Source organism: Periplaneta americana, chromosome 13, assembly GCF_040183065.1.
Source record: "Periplaneta americana isolate PAMFEO1 chromosome 13, P.americana_PAMFEO1_priV1, whole genome shotgun sequence".
Taxonomy (NCBI): domain Eukaryota; kingdom Metazoa; phylum Arthropoda; class Insecta; order Blattodea; family Blattidae; genus Periplaneta; species Periplaneta americana.
In genome coordinates, this window is record NC_091129.1 from 62,228,141 (window position 1) to 62,254,296 (window position 26,156).

General features: G+C 35.5%; 1 protein-coding gene across 11 annotated transcripts in view; it reads left to right on the forward strand.

Annotated features, from left to right (window-relative positions):
* Positions 1-26,156, forward strand: part of Unc-115a (Uncoordinated 115a) — a 609,469-nt gene that overhangs the window by 169,490 nt on the left and 413,823 nt on the right. For 8 of the 11 annotated variants that reach the window (XR_011335573.1, XM_069843355.1, XM_069843358.1 and 5 more), the window contains exon 1: positions 20,993-21,244. The exons of 1 other annotated variant lie outside the window; for it this stretch is intronic. The gene's annotated coding sequence lies outside the window, so the exon portion shown is untranslated. 2 more of the 11 variants (XM_069843357.1, XM_069843356.1) reach the window with 2 other exon arrangements.

Sequence of the window (26,156 nt, forward strand, 5' to 3'; positions counted from 1 at the left end):
TGGCCACCAAAGAGCTCCGATCTCATGTCGTACGACTTTTTCTTTGGGAATTTGTGAAACACAATGTTTACTTCCTCTGGTGATTTAGAGAAGTTGAAATGGCATATCACGATTGATGTGGCTAGTGTCGACGCAGGTACTTCACACCGGGTTTGGGATGAACTAGAGACTAAACCATCTTCTTGAAGTGTGCCGTGTAACACATGGAGCATATATATTGAACATTTGTGAGTTCCCAAAGTAAACTTGAAGAATTACTTTATGAAACAGTGTAAATTGATTCCTGATAGTTTTGTATTTATAAAACATTGAAAGTGTGTATTTCTTTTGTATTAATCCTGTATTAATGACTGAATATTAATATATTCCGCAAAATAATATACTCATCTTTTACAGCATTTGAAAATTATATTTATATAATCTACATTATGTTGTAATTATACTCATTCTGTTGCACGTTTTAAGTGGGTTCAGGCACCAGCATAAAAAGATTTTTCGTGACATTCGGCGAAGAGCGTGTAATTTCACGTTACTTTTAGTGTGCTTGGTTACCATATTCTAACCCATACGACTTCGGATTGTGGGATGTAAATATTTCGTCTGTAATTGAATAATAGAGCAGCAGATCTGAAGGACAGCATTTTTTATGTTGGCAGGATATTGCGTTTTCACCACGTAACACAAAAGGTGCTGCACGCATTGTTTTGAGATGGGCAGGACATGTAGCACGTATGGGCGAATCCAGGAAAGCATATAGAGTGTTAGTTGGAGGCCGGAAGAAGAAATACCTTTGGGGAGGCCGAGACGTAGATGGAAGGATAATATTCAGTTGAATTTGAGGGAGGTGGGGTATGATGATAGAGACTGGATTAATCTTGCTCAGGATAGGGACCAATGGCGGGGTTATGTGAAGGCGACAATGAACCTCCGGGTTCCTTAAAAGCCATTTGTAAGTAAGTAACACAAAAGGGACCTCATTGAGAGGTTGTTTAACTTCAATGACGTAAAAGTGATATCTCTAGAATGGTAATTATTGAAATCTGCACCAAGAGTATGTCAAAGTCTTCATAGTTCCCTTCATAAATCCCTTACCCTGGACTTTTGAAGTTGCAGTGTAGTGACATATGAATAGAATCATTTGAAACATATTAATAGCCACTCCTAATGCACGTTGCTCGACGTCCATGTACTTTACATCTTAATAAGGACATAACAATTGTAATGGACTTGAGAAAGCACAATCCTTGTCTCGATAAACCGGTGCTGTACTGGAACTGTGTTAACTTAGATAATAAATGTTATATTTTTGTACCACTGCCGCCGCTGCATAATGTTGTTCGCGAGATGTCGATGGCATTGAGCTAAGTAGGTGGTTTGTTGGTTAATGCGAATCGTATTATGCAAATGAGGACAAATAATTACCAAGTGCAAGAGAACTAGATTTCATGTGTCGGCAAATGAAGGACTTTTCAGTTTCTGAAGTCGAATTAATCACGCCCTTTAGTGTAACAAATTTAATGATATTCTGAAGTAAATCATATACCGGGTGTTGTGCAAAAATTTATATTTGGTATGCTTAGGTATCCATCCAGAATATCTTGAAAAAAAAACAACTTCATAATATGTTTGCAACGAAACCACTCAAATTGCTGCACGGTGAGTACTCTTTCAGCCGCGTATCCACTAAACGAGGTTGTCACGTGCGGGCGCCTCTCGCGATAACCTCGCGTGTTGCTGCCTCGCTGTTATGTTCTTTCGGTAGCGAGGCAAGAACGCGAAACTGCGTCAGCCATCAGTAAGAACGCGGCAATTGAGGCAATAACATCGGATTGCGTGATAGCATCTTTACCAACGGACGGGGAGTTAATCACTGCGAGGCAACATTTAAATGTATTCAAGAACAACTGAAATTGGCTCACGGGTGAGGCAGCTTCGCGAGGCAAGGTATTCATTGAGCGAAGCAAGAATCATGATTCAGCGTCGCTTCGTGGATACGTGGCTTAATGCAAGCGTTGAAATAAGTGATAACGCAATCATAGCGGAATGTGCGTTATCTTAACTGGGCAACTTAGTGAAAGAATTATTGGTTACTGGCTTTTAAAAAAAGCTATGTGACTTCGAGTCTTATAGATTTTAATCTATAATAACAGTTTCGACTATAATGTACCGCATTTATTTTGAGTAAAAGGTGTTCTTTCAACGTTGTCGTAAAAAAAAAAGATTATGTCGGTAGTGTTTTTGAGCAGTGTGTTTTTAGAAGAATGTTAACAGTAATAGTGCTTTTATTTTCTATATAATTGCATTCATTTCATTCAGTGTTTTCTGTCCAAGGGCAGGTCTTTCACTGCAAACCCAGCATTCTCCAATCTTTCCAATTTTCCACGTTCCTTTTATTTGTATGACTGGGTGAAATAAGCTATATATTTATTACTAGCCGTACCTGTGCGCTCCGCTCCACCTATTAGAAATAAATATAAAGTAATTACATAATTAAAATAGGACATTTGATCCAGGGAACATTCGTGTTTGATAGAAGGATAAATCGTTTATTATGTTACTTAATTTAAATTGTATTAAAAAATTAAAATGCGATCATTTTGATCCAGAGACCATTCATTTGGTCATAAAAATTATTTTAGGAAATACAGGAAACGAATGTACAGAATAGCCTATCAAGTTTTCTGTGCTTATTTTAATCTTACCTGTCCTCGATTCACTCAGAAGTTACTGTAATAACATTATAGCATTATGTCCATGTAGAGAAACTACACTTTCCAATGGTGAAATAATAATTAATTATACAAATCGGTTAATTTAGCTTCCGATATTACTTCATACAAACACAGAAACATTCTCTGTAGGCTATGTTTCATAGCTTTCGATTGTTGTCCAAGGCCCCTTATAGACGAAGTCGTTTGTTTTTTATTTCATTATATCGCCTTAGATGGCATTGTTATTGTAATTTTGAAACTCATTTATCTCATTAAATATCAGTCCTATCAAAATTTTGCATAGAATAAAACTTATCGGAAATTAGTTTTAAAGAAACTTTTGTTATGTAATATTTTTCATGAAAATTAATAATAAGGGAGATATTTCGATTCATTTAATTCAAGCCCCCTTATAACCCCCCTTTTAAATAAAATATTTTGAATGCCATATAGTCTAAATTCTAAGTTACAACAAACTTAATTTATATTCCAATTTTCATATAAATCGGTTCAGCCATTATCACGTGAAAAGGTAACAGACATCCAGACAGATAAAAAAAAAAAAAAAAAAAAAAAAAACTATTTTCGGTTTCAGGGCGATTAATTATATATGTTAGGACCAATTATTTTTGGAAAGTCGAAAATTACCAGAAAATTTTCGGCTACAGATTTATTAGTAGTATAGATTATTAGGCGGATGGTAACCACTGATGACTGTTATTTCGGTAAACAAAAGTAGGGGGTTTGTTTACGCTGTCTTTCATAGTGACTGATACCTGTTTAATCCTTTTAGTTTGACGCACCGAATGAAATTTTTTTCTTTCTTCTGTTTAAACCGACTTACAATCCAATGAGATGTAGGGGAGGCTACAGCTATGGACCAACACTTGACAGGCATACATTACGAGCTTCCCTGGTCGTGTGGCCAGCACGGCGCAGGACCACCATTGAGACAACATGGACAACACATAACATAGGATAGACAGTCCCGTGGACGGAAGATAAATTTTTCCATTGACCACATCAAGAATCGAACAACGGACCGCGATCACACTATCCACATAGCCAAAACGGTGGACCCCCAGAAATTGGAAGCCAAAAATGCTTCAGACAAAGAATCCATTAAAATAAGAATCGAGTTAGAAATTCTTGTAGGCGTACTGCAATTGTCTATGATATTGTATAAATCCAATTCTAATCCGTGTTCTGCCAAAAATGAGTAGCGTGGGAGGGCATATTGCTGACTACAAGAGTTTGTCGAGATTATATGAATACAATCTGTCATTCTGCCTCCACTATCGCTAATCTTTCACATTGGTCACCAAAGAAATAGGTTCTACCATCATGAAGGTTATGGACTCGTTTTTATTTTGTGTTTAATATTTGTAATTCGGAGACTAAGAGGAAGACAGAAAATAAGAAAGATTGGAGGATACTGGGTTTGCAGTGAAAGATCTGCCATTTGGCAAAACACTATGTATATGTATTTGTAATTTTACTTTTGTTCTGATTCGTTAGTGGTATTAAGATACAGCGCAGGAAAAACGCTGGCAAAAGGAATAAAACTTTCCTTGCCACAAACCTATAATTGAGCTAGTTCTAGAAGTGAGTCACTGAAGGTGATAGTTTTTAGTTGATTGTAATAATATGTATTTCTTTAATAAACCTTATACAGTTCAGGTTTGAAAATATACCGTCAAGTGGGGCTATTTTGATAGATTTAACTTACATTTTTTATGATTACAGTTCAATTTTTTAGTATTTTAACATATAAAAAATATGTAGATATCAGATTGTCTTTACCTTGCTATCCTATTTCTAAGAAAATAAATGTGTTGATTTGTACCCGTGAAAAAAAAAATAAAAACCATACTATCAAAGCTAAACTGTGATGGGAGTTACTTTGATATACCATTATTTAAAACCAGATTTCCGTAGTAACCCGAAGATGACATAATAGAGTCAAACTAAAGTTGTGAGATTTGCTATTATAGAGGTAAATCAGGGCAAATTAAGCAAATGAAATTATATTTAAAGGACATTTCAAATACCACATTAGTATTTCATTTGCAAGAAAAGTACAAAGGCTCATTGTACATTATAATAGACATAGAAAATTATATAAATTGTTGAAATCAAATTTGTTCTATCAAAACATTACCAATCTCATAAATAATTAATCTAGACTACAAACTAAATCAACTTTTCATAAAAATAATGGAAACAAAACTAGAATTTGCTTGAATTCAAGAACAATAGGGAAGACATAAATCATGGAATTGTCAGTTAGTTCTGCGACTGAAGAAGGTAAAATCTTGATGATGTGTTGCATTGAAATAGTAGAAATGTTCTGTCAATTGGCTTAAATTTTGTTTCACTCTCATCAGCTCTTTTGAGACCATGAATCACTATCCCATTTGATGCCATGTCCACAATTTCAAAGACATGTGTGAAGATTTTCTTATCTTTACTATAAAGAAATTTGGCAAGAATGAAATTTCCTGTTTTTGGGTTTTCTGATTCTATTTCATATTTTAGCATCTTCTGGAATTTTGAGGCCTGAAACTTTGATCTGCCTATTTACACAAATCACCTGAGGCTATTCGTCATCATTGCTGCCTTTGTTGAAGTAGACGCAGTAACTATACTCTTTCCTCATTCAACATTGAGTCGTCTCTTTTTTCTCATCATAGAGCCAGCTGTACTGGAATTTCCAAATCTGTGTTCTTGAAGAAATGCCATGAGACAACTCTCAACCTGTTGTTCAACAACTTCTACAGGCTCCGGAATTTTTTGAGGACTTCTTATTGCAAGGACAAATGCCCGTAGAAAAGGAACTGTTTTTATCAAAATGTGTTTTATTTCAGACTGTTCTGTATCTCCGGGAAATGATTATTTACTAGTATTTGTCTGTAACTTTGTCTTATCCATGTGGATCAATGCTTTCTTCAACAAGCTTGGAAAATTAACCTTCGGTACAGTTGAAAATCGAAGATTTTCTCTTTCCACGCCATCAAAATATGTCTCCAGGCTCCTCTGAAGAATCTGAAAAATTGTTGTACTGGGGAGAACCTGGTTCCTTTTTATAATCTCGCACCATAGTAGCTCTGGACGGACAGCGATAACGTCTAAAACAATATAAATGTAATTTTAAATGTTTGACTAGATTATCAATTTAGCCCCATCCTCTCTATCAAAGTTACCCCGTGACTCTTCAACGTAACTGGTGTGCTTACTGCAACATTCAAGTGAACGACAAGCAACACTTTAAATGCCAAAGAACTACTTTATTTGAAGATAGAATTGAATATTCATTTATAAGTATGTTTACCTGTGTAGCTTCGAAGTTTTGCAGGTATCAGAAATCCTCATTCACTTTATAAACCACAAAATATTTAATTTCTCCTCTACAACATGTAGTATTTATATAGCGCCGTCGCTATCTCATAACTAGTTTAACAGAGCTGCCAACACGAGATCCAAAGTTGGCCACATTCTGATATCTTTCGCGCGAATTCGATTTTAGTAACCGATCGAAGTGGTTATCAAAGTAGCCCCCAATATCAAAGTAACCCCTAATGACGGTATCTTTATTTGGATATTGATTTTGTTTTCTTATTCTTTGGGGGCTTCAAATCTGTTTCTGTTGATGGATTTTCACAAGTGTTCATTTTTTCCTTCAAGTATTTTTCATGAGAAGTTGGTCTAGGTTCTGATGTTTTGAAGGTGGTATTATTTGTTTGATATGAAGATAAAGTATTGTACACAATTTCATTATAATGAATGCATATTTTCTTTTGTTGTAGGTAAGTGTTGACGGTGAACGTGATATAGTACAACGTGCGTATTGGTAATGTAGATACCACAACTATACATATAAGTGAGCAATGTACTTGTTTTATATGTATTTAATATAGTAAGTTTACCAAACCCTAGACAAGAATGTAATTGACAGGTATAATTCTGTCTCGCATCATCTTCCGTCAGTGACATCGAGTAATCACTTTGCTGAAGCGGAGTAGATAACGTGGCACTCCAAGGACAATTTGTTTTTATTTGTATTTTGTTATTACATGTTTGATAACTTCATATGTGTTCTCGTTTTTTCTATTTATTTTATTCTACCATATTCCTTAAATATTTTATTTCTTTTACACAAAAATAAAAATAATAATCTTTAGAACGTACGTATGTCTGTGTGCATTTTCAAGTAACCTTCGTTAATTTTGCTTACAGTAACTTATTCAAAACATGATACCAGTCACATGTACAGCTGTCAAAAAAAAGTGGCCGCACTCGTGAACAGCGAATATTTTCAAAGTCCACTTCGGGTCGCGGCGATGTTACTCGATGCATATGCTTGTACAAGCAGTTCCGGAACTATGGAAGTGTTCCATATCTGCTCCTCGCAGACCAGCGGTAGAGTGCTTGTTTAATGATTTAAAGGTTGTGGGTTCGCGCCTTCTTCAAGTTTTCATTTTATTTTTTAATCGTTCTTTAGCGATGTAAATGATATTCAAATTATCATTTATATCCAGTTATCGTTCTTTATGGATATCACGTTATTTATATTTTGTTATCGTTCTTTAGAGATATGAATAAAATTCAAGTCATCATTTGTATTCTGTTATCGTTTTATAACGATATGAATAATAATTATTACTATTGTAGCTAGAGTATCTCCAGTGGGTGTTAGCCCTATTTTACATATGTATGTTAGGGCTATAGTTTTATACACAAAAAAGATAAGCATAAAGAGAAATGGAAAAGAAAATTAAATTAGCTTACGCGATGTAAACAAAACATAAACAATCCGTAAATTAGGCATTGCGATTGCAAAACAAATATCAGGTATCAATTTGAAACACACAAAAACATTAACAACACACATACGTAACACTTCTATAACACAAATATGCAGATTTCCGTACCATACATCATAAATTAATACACAATAGTCACACAAACACAATCAAACTATAATTACGACATTGCGACGACATCAAGCATCCCATAACTGACTCACATACATAACAAATCAAGCATCCGTTACAACACATACACTTCAACATAGTAACCTCACTTTTAAAAGTTACAAATTTGGCTCCAAGAAGAATAAATAGGACCCTGTTACTAATTACTATTCTTCTACAATTTCTTAAATACATCTGTAATAAATCTGTGAAATTCCGATATGAATAATATTCACGTTTTTTATATTGTTATCGTTCTTTAGCGATATAAATAATATTCAAGTTATCATTTGTATTCTGTTTTCCTTCATTAGCATTATAAAATAATATTCAAGTTATTTATATTGTTATTGTTCTTTCACAATATAAATAATCTGTATTTTATGTAGATAATTATTATAACACAAATAAACATTTTTCTTTGTAAAATAGGTTATTTTATTTAGATAATTAAATACGTATTATATAATATCTTATATTAATTAAACAAACCGATATTTATCATTTATATTCTGTTATCGTTCTTTAGTGATACTGTATAAATAATATTCTAGTTATTTATATTGTAATCGTTCTTTAGCGATATAAATAACATATATTTAATATTAGGTTTGGAAAAATCCAGTTGCATAATACTGCTATTAGTTTTTCTTTTTGTATTATTACATTATACTATCTTGAACCACAATAAAATGAAAAGGAGTAACGAGAAATTGAACCTGAGACGTTGACATCTAAATTCCGACGTTCGTCCGCTGAGCTACGAGGGCAAAAGTGTGGAAACATTTTCGGAAAAATTGGCCCAATCACACTCTAAGATTTTCTGATGATTCGTAGAAGCTAGTCCAGGATGCGGGGGGCAAAGGCTAATTGAGATTTCCCGATCTCTGGTAGGGTCAAACATCCTGATAGAATTAATATTTAACCCTTGCCATGACTTTCGGTGAAGTCCGGAGGGCCCAATTAGTCAAATCCACTCTCCTCATCTCCACGCTTGGGCCCCCTGGAATTTAATAATATGCGAAAGAGATAGTGGTGTGCGGAAAGCAACGGGATGTTACCGCATTTAGGCCTATCCTTCCCAAGAAAAACTGCAAACATGAACAAAGGAAGCTTTAAATAGAAGAAGAAGGATCTTCTGCGGACCTCTGGAAAAAGAACTAAGGAAGAGACTAGTGAAGTGCTTTGTGTGGAGTGTGGCATTGTATGGGGAAGGAACATGGACATTACGACGAAATGAAGAGAAACGAATTGAAGCATTTGAAATGTGGATGTGGAGAAGAACGGTACGTGTGAAGTAGACAGATAGAATAAGAAATAAAATTGTGTTTGAAAAAGTGAGTGAAGAAAGAATGATGCTGAAACTGATCAGAAAGATAAAAAAGTAACTGGTTGGGTTCTGGTTGAAAAGAATAATAGACGACATTAGGATATGTGGATCATATGCGGAGACTAAGAGGAAGGCAGAAAATAGGAAAGATTGGAGATTGCTGGGTTTGCAATGAAAGACCTGCCCATGGACAGAACACTTATGTATGTAGTCTATGTATGTTCAGAATGCCTGGAATATCGTGTCTAAAAACAGTCGCTATTTGCATAGAATAGTCAATTCCATGCCCACTCGACTGCAAGATGATCGAGATAAGAGGAAGGTAGACTAAATATTGAATTATGGCTTTTTGTTTTGTTTTTTGAACGCTTAATTGTTTGAATGTTTTTTATGCCGACGCCAGTAAATTTGTTTTGTTTATGCCACGAAAGATATTTTTATTGAGAATAAAATCTTTTTTCTTTCCATTTGCAGCCACAATATCATAATGATAAAGTCATGGCATAATGTATTAATGAACCTGATGTTAATTACTAAAATAATCTTAAAAGAGAAAGGAGCCATTATGTATAGTTTGTCTCTCTCAAAAACAGAACAAGAAAGAACATAAAAAGCACGAGGTTGTAATCGAACGCAGGACCTCATGAATAAGAGGCCTGAACGCTACCATTATGCTATCGATAACACACAGAATACTTCAATTATAACTTTAGATATCAGGCAACGTGGTCGAACAACATGTAACATCGCCTATCTCCGAATTGTAGCGAAGATACCCGAAGGGAACTTTGTTCCAGGAGAGCGGCCACTTTTTCTTTTGACAGCTGTACATATTATTTGAAAACTATAGAGCCTAATAAAATTAAAATTTAAATAATTACATACTGATTCATTTGACATTTTAGACTTTCACTTTGTGTTGAGAGACATACTTTTGGTTTCATTTTCGATGCATATTAGTATGACCTGAAGAGCAAGTGACCCTGGAAGATGTTAAATTTTAGCACACTGGAAAACCCAGAAGTGTGTGGACAGACAAATTGATATGAAATTTCTTCTTTATTTCTGTTTACTATGCCTATGTAAATATCTATGGTCATATTGAAAGAATTGAATCACAAGCGTAGGTTCAGTAAAAGGAAATATATATATTTTTTTTATTTATTAAATAGACACTCTATATGCCATTTTTTTGACACCAAAATATTTCCTAAGTAAATAAAATTCAAATTCTATATGAACTTCATAAGACTTTCTAAGATGTCTTGAGAAGCAGTGGTTTATATAGACAGTCAAAATCATTGTGGTCTAGTGGCTACCGTTCTTGTCCCTGGACCTAAGTATCATAGATTTACCCAGTAAAGAAGAGTACATTTTTAGATAGGAAAAATTATGATTACGTCTTCCATCGAAAAGTAAGGTCGTTGCCACTTTGCCGTGAAAAGGAACTTATTTACAGTAAAACCTGTCTGAAAGACCACCCCTATTGAGAGAACAATTCCTCCTAAAGACTGATTTTTTTTAAAGAACCGAATTAAAAATCCATAAAACCAATGTAAAACCCTTTTAAGAGACCACCTCTCTCCCAGACCACCGACCAGTGATTGAATAGCAATTTCCTTAATTTTACCCCTTTTAAAAGACCATACTGTGTTTTAAAAATTTACAATTTAGTATTTTATTACATTACAGTAGCCCAAATAAATTTCAAGAAATTCGTACAGTACTAGAAGTTAAATTGATGTTTGGCAACGTTGTTAAGTGATATCCTATTCACGTTGAATGCTCATCTTTGTCCTTAATCCCTTAAGGAATGTTGGGGATTGCTACGAAAAAGGTACAATGACCGCTAGCAAACGGCCTCCTAGGTATGACAAAGGGTTATTTGCACCGCTATTTAACAGCTTCTTGAAAGGTAAGATTTCTAATTCTGTATGACGGTTTTACTTTTCGTTTGTACATTAAAAATCAAATCGTTACTTGTTAATTACAGTGCAACAATTCATTTTTCCTTCCTCCTACCTATTAGAAAATTTCGGTGATCAACCCACCGATGACGAGGATGAAGTCAAGAGAGAATTTCAATCCAAAAAGATGTGACTAGAACAAGCCTTATGTAATATTGAGTTAATTCAACAACCGGCACCACTGAAAGATTGTATGAATCGAGAACATATAAATGAACTTCTTAACATGTTAAAGAATAGTTTTGAAAATGAGATTGTAAAAAGGAAATGTAAAGAAGTTAATCAGAGTTAAATTTATGATTTCGTGAAGGGGAATCAGATGAGAAAATTGGAAAAATAACGTAAAATAAAAAATAAAGTTCTGATTTCAAGCTTTTATTATTTACAATATTTTCCAAGTTTTTATTTGATTAATATAGAAACGTTTTAACCCATTATTTGTGTAAAATAATTCCCCCTATTGAGAGACCACCCCTCTGAAAGACCAGTTCTTCATGGAACCAGCAGTGGTCGTTTAATACAGGTTTTACTGTATTTAAAATGTCACTGGTCCACTGCTTTCTGTGTGTAATGATACCGACAAATATTTGCGAGTCACAAATTGAAATTGGAATATATCAAGTGATCTACGTTGGAAACAAGCCAACCAATCAACCAACGAACCAACTAGCCGTACAGTTGAAGTGTAATTTATTACTTAAAATCTTAATCATAGTCATTTTTCGGTGAATAAATTGATATTTTTTTCTTATATAATAGTGACAACGTCTGTAATGCATCGGTATTACTGTCGGAAAGCAACATGACTTTTCAAATCTGCCGGATGTTGCATAGCAGAGTATGGCAATACATGTATATGCGTTCTCCGTATAAAGCTCTTTACGCCCTTTGTGGCTCAATTGTTACCAATGCTCTAAGTGGCACTGTTTCGCTATCCATGCATTACTACATACGTTGAACTAAACGTGCACAAGCAAATAATAGTCCCCTACTAGTCACTTTATACAATCATCTGGGAAAGCAACAGCAGGTGGCAAGACTGCGTTAGAACAGAAATATCATCATGGCCTCGAGCGGATACGCCTTGACGTCATGACTAACATCGTTTTTATAGTCATTATGGCTTGTAATATGATGTAATGCTGAACACTTCGTCTTCCCAGATAAGTTAAGTGCACGATTCATGTTATCATTTTCTCCGACAAATTTAACTTGGTGTGTGATAAAGAGCATTGACGGTAGTCTGTGGCAAATTTAGTAATTACGTGCATGTATATTTGTATTATTTTTAGCTGTAATGAAGTAATTAGGAATTCAAGAACTTCAACATCTATTTCAATCGCTCTCTTACTCAATAACACTCTTTATTTATGTATATTCTTGCACATGTTTTTGGAGGACCTTAGCTAATACAGTTAAGAGGTAAATAGTAATAAAGTGTAGCCTCTATATTTTAAACATGTTTAGTACACCGCTGTTGAGTGCTTGACCGTGAAACGAGCGGTTCCGGGTTCAAATCCTGATCGAGACAAGTTACATGGTTGAGGTTTCTTCAGGGTTTTCCGACAAAAGTCTACTTTCCCATTAAATTGAGCCTAAATGGCATACAAGTGTAGCTCTTAACATGGCGCTAGTTCCGGCCCAAGACTTTATAATAAAATTACAAACCATTTTCCAAATTTGTAATATTTTAAAATTAAAGCTTTTAAAAAAGAAATTTGTGAAATTATTAATAATATATAATATTAACAAATGTGTGTATTTTTTACCTTTTATTTCTGTGGAGTATATTCATGTTCTTATTGAATATCGCTGGCTTCTGTCTGATTGTCAATTTACATGAAATGTGTTTTTTCTCTTTTTTTTTTTTTTTTTGCTCTTGTGTGTTATTTATAGGTTTGAATTAAATTAATTACTGTGTTTAGTAAACTGTCCTTGTAAATTTTATGTTATATTTTTGGCTAAGACCACATCGTACACGAGTCTGGCACTTACGGTAGTGGCTAGAAACATTTTTGTTTTATAATTTTAATTTGTACTCGCTAGCTAGCTAGCTAGCTAGTTAAATAAACAAATTATATTAAAATTAGCTTGCGCTGATCAATAGATGGATGTTTCAAATTTGTAAAAAAAAATTATGAATTAGCGCACAAGAACGGAATTGAATAAACGTAGCTTATAGGTGGTTTTTAAAATTATTGGGAAAATCAAACTCCAAAGAAAGATGAATATTGAAGTACCCCACCCCCAGAAAAGGTAACGGAGCACAAGTTAAAAGAAAATTAAATATTGGCAGACCACATAAGTGATGTCGCGAAGGAATAGAAATATATGTTTTAATTCAGAAATTAATAAGGATTAGAAATTTAAAGTATGAAGAAATGTCAGTTTTCGCTTATAATAGCATGATGTACTATCTTTTACAACTTGATATATGCTTTAACGTGACATATTTTTAACGCGGTAACGAAATGTATCTTTCTCAGTTTAGAAAATAAATAATTTTTACTATCAAAATTGGTATTTTGTAAATTTTAATGTGCACATAGTATATTGAAGTAACACACACACACACACACACAGCCACCGACGTGGGTTTGATTCCCGCTTGAACTGATTACGCGGTTGAATTTTTTTACGAGGTTTTACCCAATCGTAAGGTGAACCCTCGTCTCGCCGAATACCAGTTCAATCGACGCTAATATTAAGATCTTGATACATCTTCGTTATATAACAAACTTAAACACGAACATTCTTATTTAATACTAGAATAATTACAAGTATGTGGATGATTCAGAATATCTTATGAGATGGATGGTGACAAAGGAGAAGAAAACTACACTACATAATGTATGTATATTTCAAAAACATTTCTTCACATTTAGCCTATACCTAGCCATCAAACCTATTCAATCATGCTCTGACGGAAGAAGAGTTTGTATTGCTGTATAAGTCACTTCCGAACTTTGGTTTGGTTACATTTGCAGAATAAACCTCTGGCGTTACAGATATTTTCACTTTTTTTTTTTTTTTCATTAGTATCAGGGGCCAACCTAGGACTGTGTGGTGAAGAATAACACGATTCCTTTCTGTAAGCTTGATTCCTATTATCTAATAAAAAATGGACTGCCCTAACTCATTTCACCACTGGACTATGTAACTTGTTCACATTCCATTTTTCATACAAAAATAGAAATGTGGACATTTAACTTTATTTCCTTTTTCCTCCCACCGATTCAATTCACATCTCACGAGGGACTTCGCGCCACTTACGTTACTTTTGCGATTATAATATAATATAATATAACATAATATTATATAATATAATAAACTACAACTTTCCTGTTATGAAACTTGTAGTTTATTTTAAAGATTTTCCTGCATTTCAGTCGCATCAGACGTCATGGTCATTTCAAGTTTCAGTGAGCTGTTTCGGAAAAAAAGTTTTTCGTGTTTGTTGGCAGAATATTGTGCCGATGAACGTGTCCGCGAAGTATAAAATGTTGAAAACAGAATTGCTGTCCACAGCAGAGACACTTTGTGAACGCCTGCTATGGGCAGTCTGCTTAAAGACACTTCTTGTCAATGTCAAAAATAATTCTAAAGGCCAAGGTTGTGTCGTTTATTTATATCTTGCTGCTATGAAGCTAGGTAAACAAATTTCTCGAACCTTTCCAGAGCAAATAACGAAAGTCATTAATGTAAATAAACTAGCCATTCAATGTGATTAGATTTACACTACCAGGAAAGTGTGGTATACGGAAAGAACTTCACTCTTCACGAAGAGACAGAAGCAGAAAAAAAAACATAGGTGCAAAGTGACCCTGAACCACTCATTTCTACACTATCCAGCTCATGGTTGCTGTTAATGGATACTTTTTTTCCAAGATTGCTAATGATTTACCAGGAATGTGAGTGGTCCATGACATGTTCAAGCTGAAAAATTTGTTAAAGTTGCATGAATTTCGACCCGGTCAGGAGATATAGATAATTACATTTTTAACGATATTTTCTTTCCATATTCTGAAAATAACTCTCTGGCTTACTGCTTGTTGATTCTCTTGGCTCTTACCGAACTCAACATCTGTTGTATAATCCATTGACATCAAGTATAAAAACAAAGTCATCCTTCTAAGATGTCCTCCTTTCCTTCAGCTACTTGGTATATTATATTTCAGATAATTGAAGACGATGCTGAAGAGGTTTGAAGATCACAATGTCCTTGAAAATTAGGCTATCCATTCACTCCAACGACGAGAGATTTAATTTCATTGCTTGTTTTGTGTACGAGTACATTATACACAACCTAATTTATTTTCCTGTCTTAGCTGACTCAGATGATTTCTGAACAGTAGCTGGATATGTAGAATTCACATCAGACACGTTTGTAATCTTTACATTAAACATTCATTATTCATTCATTCATAGTGTTCTGCCCAAGGGGAGATCTTTTACTGCAAACCCAGCATTCTGCAGTCTTTCCTATTTTAGGCCTTCCTCTTTGTCTCCGCTTATGATCCATATATCTTAATGTCGTCTATCATCTGATATCTTCTTCTGTTCCGAACTCTTCTCCCGTTCACCATTCCCTCCAGTGCATCCTTGAGTAGGCAGTTTATTCTCAACCAGTGACCCAACTAATTTCTTTTCCTCTTTCTGATCAGTTTCAGCATCATTCTTTTTTCATCCACTCTTTCCAACACAGCTTCGTTTCTTACTCTGTCCATTTCACACGCTCCATCCTTTTCCATATCCGCATTTCAAATGCTTCTATTCACTTCTCTTCACTTCGTCGTAATGTCCATGTTTCTGCCCCATACATTGCTACACTTCACACAAAAAGCACTTCACTGGTCTCTTCCTTCTTTCTCCAGAAGTCCCCAGAAGATGCTCCTTTTTCTATTAAAAACTTATTTTGCCATTGCTATTCTCCTTTTGTCTTCTTGGAAAAATCAGTATTAATAATTCTTGAGTCTTCATTGTATTTACGAAATAAAATAATATGCAAAGAAAAATACAAAGTACGTGAATAGCAAATAGGTTTTTTCATCTCCTGTAATATTTTGAGAAATAACGACTTCGTTTCTCCACTTATTCATAGACTGTACATAGAGACTAACATAACGTGTCCCGAGTTACAGAATTTAGAAAAGTAACAAAAAGATACTGTATGTTGTGCGTATGTTTGGAGCAAAATTACATATATTCAGACTTGTATTTTTTTCATATAATGGTGCGTGCAGAAATTAGAATTTTATTGTTCATGGATTTTACTGTGTGTAAGAATTCTCTCATACAGTATCTTGCTAATAAACTGATGTAGTAGTAATATGTAATTGCAAATATGTAGACTTGGGCATAACGAGCAATACTGATTAGAAATTTCACATTTAATTGACTTCTTTTATTATTTTATTTATCCGTTATCGTCAGCAGCAGCATCATCCTCATCTCACCACCACAATGTCATAAAAAAACTATAATCTAATTTCTTACCCCAGAGTTACCTCGATCTTTCTGTGTTCTTTGTATCCCAGGATTTAGGATTTTTTTATTAACATACTCGTATTCGCTCCACTTAATTTTCATTAACATAAAATACGTACGGTACGAGCTCCTAATTGTTTAATTTGTCATCTTTTCGCAGAAACTTACTTTTATGTTTATATAAAAAATGTTCCTTGCATTTTAATCTTGTCCTATATCACATGTGAGGTAGTTATCTATTATTATCTTTTCAAAATTGTGTTACTGAATATGTTATTACTTCACATGGAATGTTTGTTACAGAATATTATTAGTTTCGTCGTTTTTACGGAAATATTATTTTTCTTTTTACAAATGTTATATAAATGTGTGAACTACAATATCTCCACGTTCACGTTGTCATCAACTAAAGAGGATGATGATATGATGATGATGATGATGATGATGATGATGATAATTCTATGACTGTTCTCAAGGGTTCAGGATTAGATAATGTTGCCTGCAATAGGAATATGTTCAAACATTTCGAATTGTATCGTTCAGTATTAAGTAATTATTGTCGCTGTCTAGAGTAGAAAGACAAGTCGCTCAGGTTAACGCTTATCTGGAATCAGGTGTGGTTAATCACTTCTGTAATATTGTTTACGTTGATGGGAATGAATTAGCCTTGGAGATATTTGATGGTGCTATCAGCTTTCCAAGGTTTCATCACGTAATCGACGCTCGTTCACTGAACTGAAGCGAGATTCCTGAAATACTATATTGTGGTAACGTATTTGTACCCACAAACCCTTTCGTGTCTGCCAGATTATTTTTCCAGGGGTGTGTTGGGTTTCGCATTGGTATAAAGCATTGGTTTTAACGTTGTGAATTTATGACGTGCACCGCGTTTTACTTCTGGAACAGTGGCACATAATGTAAATCAAGCTATTGAATGTAATAAGAATGTACAAATTTACGCTGATTCTCTATTTGAAATAAGTTTGTAATATTTTATTTCCATATAAGTGAATTGCAGTAATATTCTACTTGACTTTGTTATGTTTTAACTTGAAACATTTTAATTGTAAACGAATTTTTTGTTGTATTAAACACGTATCAGTGAAAATCACGAGCTCACGTAATATGAGGACAGCCTTTAATTACTGAATTAGACTTTATGTACATATATTTAACTGATCATGACATTTTTGTGATCGGATGAATAGTTTTGTGAAACTTGGTAATGTTAGTGTATTTTTGTGTGAATAGCGTTAATAAGAATCCAAGATAATTCTTAGAACAATAAAATAAGAAAAATGCTAATGCCTGAATCATACCGTTGCGCTGCTTGGATGACTCGCTAACTCAGTGTAATCGAGCGTAGACGTACTCGCTTGGTGAGAACGAGAAAAGCTATCTGTGACGTCATAGAACGTCCATTTGTAATCACTACTAAAATTGTCACATGTCTCATGAATACAGTGGAATGGAAACCTCACGTTATATTGCAGACATTCGATTGATGTGATTTTTATTATAATAGCATTCTTTCTTCGCGGCCCTCCGTTACTCTTGCGAAGGCTGGGAAGAGCTCACGAGGAAATAATAATCAGTTTTATGTTACTCGCCACACAAAGTTGTTCCCTATGATGATGATGATGATGATGATGATGATGATGATGATGATATAATAATGTGAAATTTGGGTCATTCGCCTCGATCTTCCTGGACCGTCCCAGGTTTCTTTTTCTTCTTAATTGATAATTGCAAAATTCCAGAAGAAATTCAGATGACATCTAAAGTGATGTGTCCATAATAATTACTCGTGGTGTTACACATACCTTTGTTCGTGAGCACCATTCTGTTGCCTGTTAGAAAATGTTCATATTTACTTATTTATTTGTAAGAATTGCATTTTTCGGAAGAAGGTGTGTGGATTCACGTCTGGTAAAGATGATGCGAATACTTACTTCATTGTTGAATCTAAGACAGTCCAATAGAGATAAATTTTATAAAACAGTGACGGATTGGGACTTATCCTCTATATAATGAAAGTGACAGATGTAAGCTAGTAATAACTTAAATTAAGTAAAGGAGAGAAATATTGTAATTATACAGTACAAATGAAGGGACAGGGAAAGAACAAGCTTAGTCCACGTTTGTAAATTGTTCAGGAGAGCAATTTAAAGTCTGTCTTCAGCATATTATACGTTCTTTAAATGCCAAATCTAAAAATATGTAATAGCAGTTAGACTCTTCACATTATTACAGTGTTTCATTGATAGCATCAAAATATATGGAATCCTACTCCACACAACACATATAACTATTTTTTTTTAAGTGGGAAAAGATGATTCATTCCATATTCCCTTTAAAATGGTTATACCATGCTATGGAAATGAAAGAAGAGATGTATTAAATTAATACCCCAGTAGGTACCAGAAGGACGACAGTACTTTGGAAGAACACTACTGTGAGATGAAGTGACCACAGTTTTTAACGAGGCGGGTTGAGACGAATAACTCTTGCTGTTATGATGATGACAATGATGGTTGTTGAATGTGGTCTTTGCTAGACTTGGTGAGAAGCTTGCGGACATAAAGGGCAACATTCCTACAAGTTGTAAGCCTATATAAATTTTTCAGTTATAGTGAAGTGTAACACAATGATTTCGAAATACTATAGACCGACGTCTGGCTTCCCCACACGGTATCAAACAGATATCAGCATTGTTTCACGTCACTATATAAATTAAACAGTTGTCGCTCAATTGTTAGCGTTCCCGGCTACAAATTCTACTCACGTTTGATTCCCGACAAAGAAGCGGAGCTTGATCTTTCGAGCTTTTACTCTAAGGGTGCTATTCATAGACATTTCACTAGCCCGCACTACGAGCGTGCTAAATTAGCCCCGGCTATCGACTGATTACTTGTACAGGATTCATATTATATCATATCGCTAACACTGGTTTATGAATACGAAAAACGTTAGTTCGCTGATCATCCACCGGAAGCCCGCGCTAAGAATGTCTATGAATACGGCCCTGAGAGACTAGGCGTGTCCCTTTTTTGTATTGTCATAAACAGTGATCTTGCACCTTGCTGACGACATGTTAGGAGTTCCGCTACCTGAAAAATATATCATAGCAGTTAGATTCTTTACATTATCACAGTGTTTCATTCATAGAATCAAAATACAGTATATGGAATCCTACTCACACAACACATATAACTATTTTTTTAAGTGGGCAAAGATGGTTCATTCCTTATTCTCTTTAAAATGGTTATACAATACTATGGAAATGAAAGAAGAGATTTATTCGGTTAATAATCCAGTAGGTGCCAAAAGGACGACAGTACTTTGGAAGAACACTACTGTGAGATGAAGTGACCACCGTTTTTAACGAGGCGGATTGAGACGAATAACTCTTGCTGTTATGATGACGATGACGACGAGGACGATTGTTGAATGTGGTCTTTGCTAGGTGAGAAGCTTGCGGACAGAAAGGGCAAAATTCCTGCAAGTTGCAGGTCATACAAATTTTTCAGTTATAATAAAGTGTAACAATGATTTCGAAATACTATAGACCAGCGGTCATCAGCACAGAGCACCCTGGGGCTAGCGTCTCTTACCCGCAGAGAACACACTGCACTATGGTGCACTCGTAGCTGCTAGCGGGTATGCTCTCTACCTCTTCCTGTTGCACGACGGGGCACACGGGACGCCTCCGCTTACCTTTTACCCATTTCAGCGAGTGCTGACGACCACTGCTATAGACCGACGTCTGGCTTCCCCACACGGTATCAAACAGATATCAGCATTGTTTCACGTCACTATATAAATTAAGCGGTTGTCGCTCAAATGTTAGCGTTCCCGGCTACAAATTCTACTCACGTTTGATTCCCGACAAAGGAAGCGGAGCTTGATCTTCCGATCTGTTACTCTGAGAGACTAGGTGTGTCTCTTTTTCTGTTGTCATAAATAGTGATCTTGCATCGTGCTGACAACATGTTAGAAGTTCCGCTACCTGTGAACACTGTGTCAATAAATTATTATTAAAAATATCGTAAACATGACTACGAAATGTATCAAAAGACCAATAATTCCTGAAGAGGTGGTGGTGATAAATTTATGTCTTGTTTGAAGCACGAAAACATAATCAATTTTTAGCACTGCTATGAAACATGAAATGAAGTAGTAGCACACAAAGTATATTATTGCGCGTATATTTTCCATCTCAGACCGTTGAAAGTTCAACGGTTTTCATTCTGCAACATTTTATCAGCAGGATTCACAAATGAGCGATAACAGTCTCAACATCTTACCATGACAGCCACTTGTCACAGCGATACGGCGGTGTAATAAGATAATTGTTGGGAAATCGTAGTAGTGTGCTGTGAATGCAAGAGAAAGGAAGAACTGTACGTAGGTAGACGACCACTCTGCGACTCCAGTCGGGCTGGCTGACTGGTATCCTGTTGAAGTCCACTAGCAAGTGTTGTGGTGTGTCCAGTGCGGCCTGGCAGTCGAGTCAGTGTGAGTTGTTCTACAGGTGCGAGTAGGTGTTCCGCAATATCACAGTGTAAACAGACTATTCGAGTGTCTTTGCATATTGCCATTACCGTCCTTAAAAATAAAATATTGAAAGTGCCTGGTAATATTGTGAGGATTTCAAATTTCGAGCTACGAAGGAGTGAAGTAGGTATCTACATACAGGAAGATACTTTCTTCCCGTTGTTCACTGCGTAGATTACGTATTCTGTTCGTAAGAATTGAAGATTCTTCATAGAAACGGTATGTTTTTGTAAAGTTGAAGTAATGTTACGTACAACAGGTGGGAAGGGTGTGGTCATTTGTAGGCGAGGTGCTTCATACTTGTGTGATTTGGTTCACTTACAATAAAGGTGGGGTTCTGCTTGCAGTGTTATGTACGTGTATTATTTACCAGATTTGAAAATCAGTTTAAGTGAATTGGAAAGCTTTTCTGTTCTTGAACTTTAGGGGCCGTATTCATAGACATTTTAGCGCGGGTTTTCGGTGGATTATCAGCGTTTTTCGTATTCATAAACCAGTGTTAGCGATAGGATATGATTTGAATTCTGTACTAGTAACCAGTGGATAGCCGGGGCTAGCTTAGTACGCTCGTAGCGCGTGCTGCGAAATGTCTATGAATAGCACCCCAAATGTTTCGCAATTCTTAACTTAAAATGTCAGTGCATTTTGAGAGAGGTCAACATTGAGCATGGTTGCCATAATGCTATGAGACCTTCAGATGCCAACAAAAGAACACAGTAATGTTTGTAGGCAAGCCTTATCTAGTTTTTTTTCTGAAGGTAGAAACCTCGGAATCAGGAAATCAGTTTAGTTTAAATTCTTGATCGAAAGTGATGAAAGATCTCTTATACTTTTATTGCTAACGTAATTTATAAAGAATCGATGTGATCATTTAGTTTCTAATTGATAGCGGCGGGGATGTTTGGGTAAAATTGATGGGACGATGTGCATATTTTATATTTTGTGTCTAATCAGGATTCGACTTTTGAGACTTAAAATTGCCAAAAAAAAAAAAAAAAACTATAAAATTACACAAAAATGTTTACGAACTACAATAAACGACATCGAAGTTTAGCAAATACTGTATGTTACTAATTCATTCCAGAAGCTTTCATGTATTAAACAGTTTGTTTTCGTATTAGTAGATCTTTATGCATTTTACGGAACGCTTCAGCCTTGACCGCCTGTTTTTGCAACTTTATAAACTTATAAAATAAATTGAAACAACCTCCATTAATTTGTGGTATCCATTGTTCTAAATTGCAAATCAAGTCCTTTATATTTATAGAGATCTAAAGTTTGGTTTGAAATATAAATTTTTAGTGCTTCGCATGTATTGATATAAAAGCACTTTTATGTTATTCGTAACGTGTGGCGAGATTAAAAAGGAAGTAAAGTACAGTATTACGTGCAATGTTGTAAGTTATTTCTGACAATGTAGCCTGCGCTTAAAATTAAAAAAAAACTATGGGAATGGAAACATCCGTCAATAAAAAAAATATGAAATTATATTGAATGGAAGAGGATAAAAACGACGGGTGTATCGTACTAATGATGCAAACGCTGAAAATATGACCCAAAATTTCCAGTTGGAAAAAATATCCAGAAATTAGTACCAATAGGGCCTAAGCCTGTAAGTTTTATCATATTCAGGATTTATAAGCTAAATAAGATGGCGCCATTACAGTTCGTAGGTCTTGGATTGCGAAAACTTCGGAGATTTCAAGACAGATAATTGGGGGTGCATTATATAACATTGATTCACGTATATGACAAATTTGGTAGGTACTAATTTTCAAAGTATAATGTAATTATTGATTAATTAAATGTATAACGTAAACGCATAGGGCGTAGTCGAATTATATAGGGGAGGTGCGCCTACTCTCTTCGTTATACGCACATTCGTGACTTCTTGTTAGTCATCATCATAATACGGTTGTCTTGTTTTGGTCTAGTATGTTTGTAATTTAATATTTATGTGGTTCCCCGTAAATTGTGGTAGTGCAGCTGTATAATACGGCCTTAATGATGATGGTTTGGATTCCAGGTAAACACATGAGCTTTTTGTAGAGAAAGGAAGGGGCTTAGATGTACATTCAGTGTATGTCATAAATTATTTCTCAGCAGATTTTCAGGTATATCAAATTAAAAAAAAATTCTGACACAAAAATATTGATATGTACTTAAGCTGCCCATTTTTTGCATCCTAAAAATTTCTTTCCTATAGGCCTATTTAAATTCATATCGGAAATCATCTAATGTATTGATATTCCAACTTTGACGTTTCTTTACAAAAATCAGGATAGAACCTACTAAGTTCTAAATTATATTTGGTAGATCCAGTGTTCTTCGAATTAAGTTTTAGATTCTTAAGATATAAATTGCCACCAAGTTATGTTATTAGTCATTATATTGGTCGAAGATCATTCTACAGTAGCTTGTATTAGGAAATCGTTTCATATACTACAACAGGGACAATTGTGTTTGGGAGCCGGGAAGTGAGAAATTTGCGTAGTCCCTTATGGGTAATTGTTTAGCGCCAAAGCATGCTGCGCGATGCGCATCCCCAGGTTTAGCATCTGTGTTATGCGTGCTGTAGAATAAATACGAATATTTGCTTGTGAAATTAAATTATCGAAAGAGTACTCATTGTTTCCAAATTAACAAAAATATCGACTATTTTGAATAATCGAGTCGTTCGACACTAATAGACTCCCATCCTTGCGTGAATAGCGGACTTACCGACCAGAAACGATCGTCCCAGCTGTATTTGCTATTGCAGCAGTGTTTTACCAGAAGGTGCGTTAACGTACGTTTACAAAATTCATTTGGTGCGAATTTTCATAAAATGGCTATCTTCTAAATCATGCTTGCAGAACTGAGGAAGAGAGGGATGGAAGCATAGGAAAAGAGTTTGTTCCCCGTCCACGATCCTCCGGCCTTGAATTACGTATCTGTGACGTTCGTAAGCACACTAAATACTTATTTCCTCTCCCCTACCATATCCAATGACGTGTGGGGGTGAAAGGAAGGGATGAGTCACGTGTTCCGGCTTGTGACGTGTGCCACAATTGGAGCACAGTTTTGCATCCCTGTTCTAAATCCTGGGATAATCGTCGAATGCGGTATATGTACTGTTCTATCACGTCTTTGTTCAACACTCGAAATGAAATCCGTCGCAAGTATACATAATTAATTCCTGCTGTAGTTCCTTCCGTTTAGTTGTTTGCATAGTTTTTTTTTATTTTAGTAGGTTATTTTACGACACTTTATCAACATCTTGGTTATTTAGCGTCTGAATGAGATGAAGGTGATAATGCCGGTGAAATGAGTCCGGGGTCCAACATCGAAAGTTACCCAGCATTTGCTCATATTGGGTTGAGGGAAAACCCCGGAAAAAACCTCAACCAGGTAACTTGCCCCGACCGGGAATCGAACCCGGGCCACCTGGTTTCGCGGCCAGACGCGCTGACCGTTACTCCACAGGTGTGGACTGTTTGCATAGTTACAGTGTAGGTATAGTAATTATGAGTTTTAATTTTTAAACAATTTCCTTTAAAAGAAATGAGCACAGACATTACACTTCGCAGTTTTTTTTTTTTTTTTTTACTTTTACTTTTATTGTTTAAAATTCGTTCTTAATTTTGTTCACAAACAAGTTGCAGTGCTGTTCAAAAGCGCTTAGCTGCACGGGCAGAGGAGTTTCGGAGTATTTTACAGGTTACGTCCAGCCGAGTTCAGCCAGATGACGACTCCGCACATCAGCGATCCTTTCGATTGCTTAATTTACATATTGTGTAAATTTTAAAGTCGTCATAAATTTGTCAGATTTCGTGAGATTTGCTGTGGATAAAGCAGTTGTGTAGTACGTTATCTTGAACTACTTTGCTTCCCTGTAATTTCATTACAGCTATTCCATCATAAGGTGTAATCCAGCCCTGGGCACAACGGGGAAGTGAAACGGAACTGAGAAACCCCCGCCCATGTCTTTTTCGCTTACACTGCCTTATCTTACAAACAAACACACAATAGCCACTGTGCATCAGTGATGGATTTCAGGCGTCCAGCGAGAGCCGAAAGTTCGTAAAAGTCTTCTACAATCCGTCACTGAGCAATATTTCCTATGTACTCGTCTCAGCCGGGGAAGGTGGGGTGAGGGTTAAGAGGAAATCTGCATTCCTCAGTTGAGTTAATAATGCTCAGGCCTGGTTTAATTTAATCTGAGTAATCTTGTATAAAGGGAAGTCGAGACAGCACTGTTGGTGGAGTGACATTACGGGCTGAAAGAGGCCGAGTTCAAGGTAGATAAAGAAAGGATTTTTTATCTCGGCATAACTTCCAGAACGACTCTGGATTCTATTAAAAATTGATTTTTGTATCTTTCTTGGGAATGGTAGGTGGCCGAAGTGTGTTGAGACTGTACCAAGTCTCCCTGTATCATTTACATATTGATAACGTGTACGCGGACATATTTACGTAAGACCGTTATGTTACAAAATGTTGAGTGAGTCAAACCTAATGGATCTGGACTCCTGCCTTCTCTCGGCACTACATTCTGGCAAATGATTTTTCGCATAACCAGTGGATTGCGTATTTATTTGTATGGAAATGGAGAGAATGTTGCCTGAATTTCAGAGCAGTTACTTAAAATATTCTCCAAGAATAAGTTGGGAAAAATCCAGTGCACTTCTTGCTCAAGGATAATAGTGGGACTCGTAGTCCTAGGCTGCGCTCGGGCGTAGGTTTGATTCCTGCTTGGACTGATAACCTGGTTGGATTTTTTCCTATTATTGGTTATTCAGGAAGAGATTGTGTTGATTATTATTATAAACATCGCTCAGATAAGCATCCCAATAGCCAGTAACGGAAATTAAAGGATACTAATTATTTTAATAAAGTAACTATTAATAATTGCTTACTATAGTACGAATTATAATTAATAGCTTCACTTCTCACTTCTTATGCACAAGAGCAATGACCAGAAGCTGATGAAATATGCATATTTTTTAATGAATAGTATCGCTACTGCGTCACGTAATGTTAGCGTTCGTATCGTTAATGTTCTTCCCCTTGCTGCCTCACCTCCCGTTTTTTATATCGTGAGTAAAAATATGTTTTCCCAACTGTAAGGCGAATGGTAGATAATTCCATT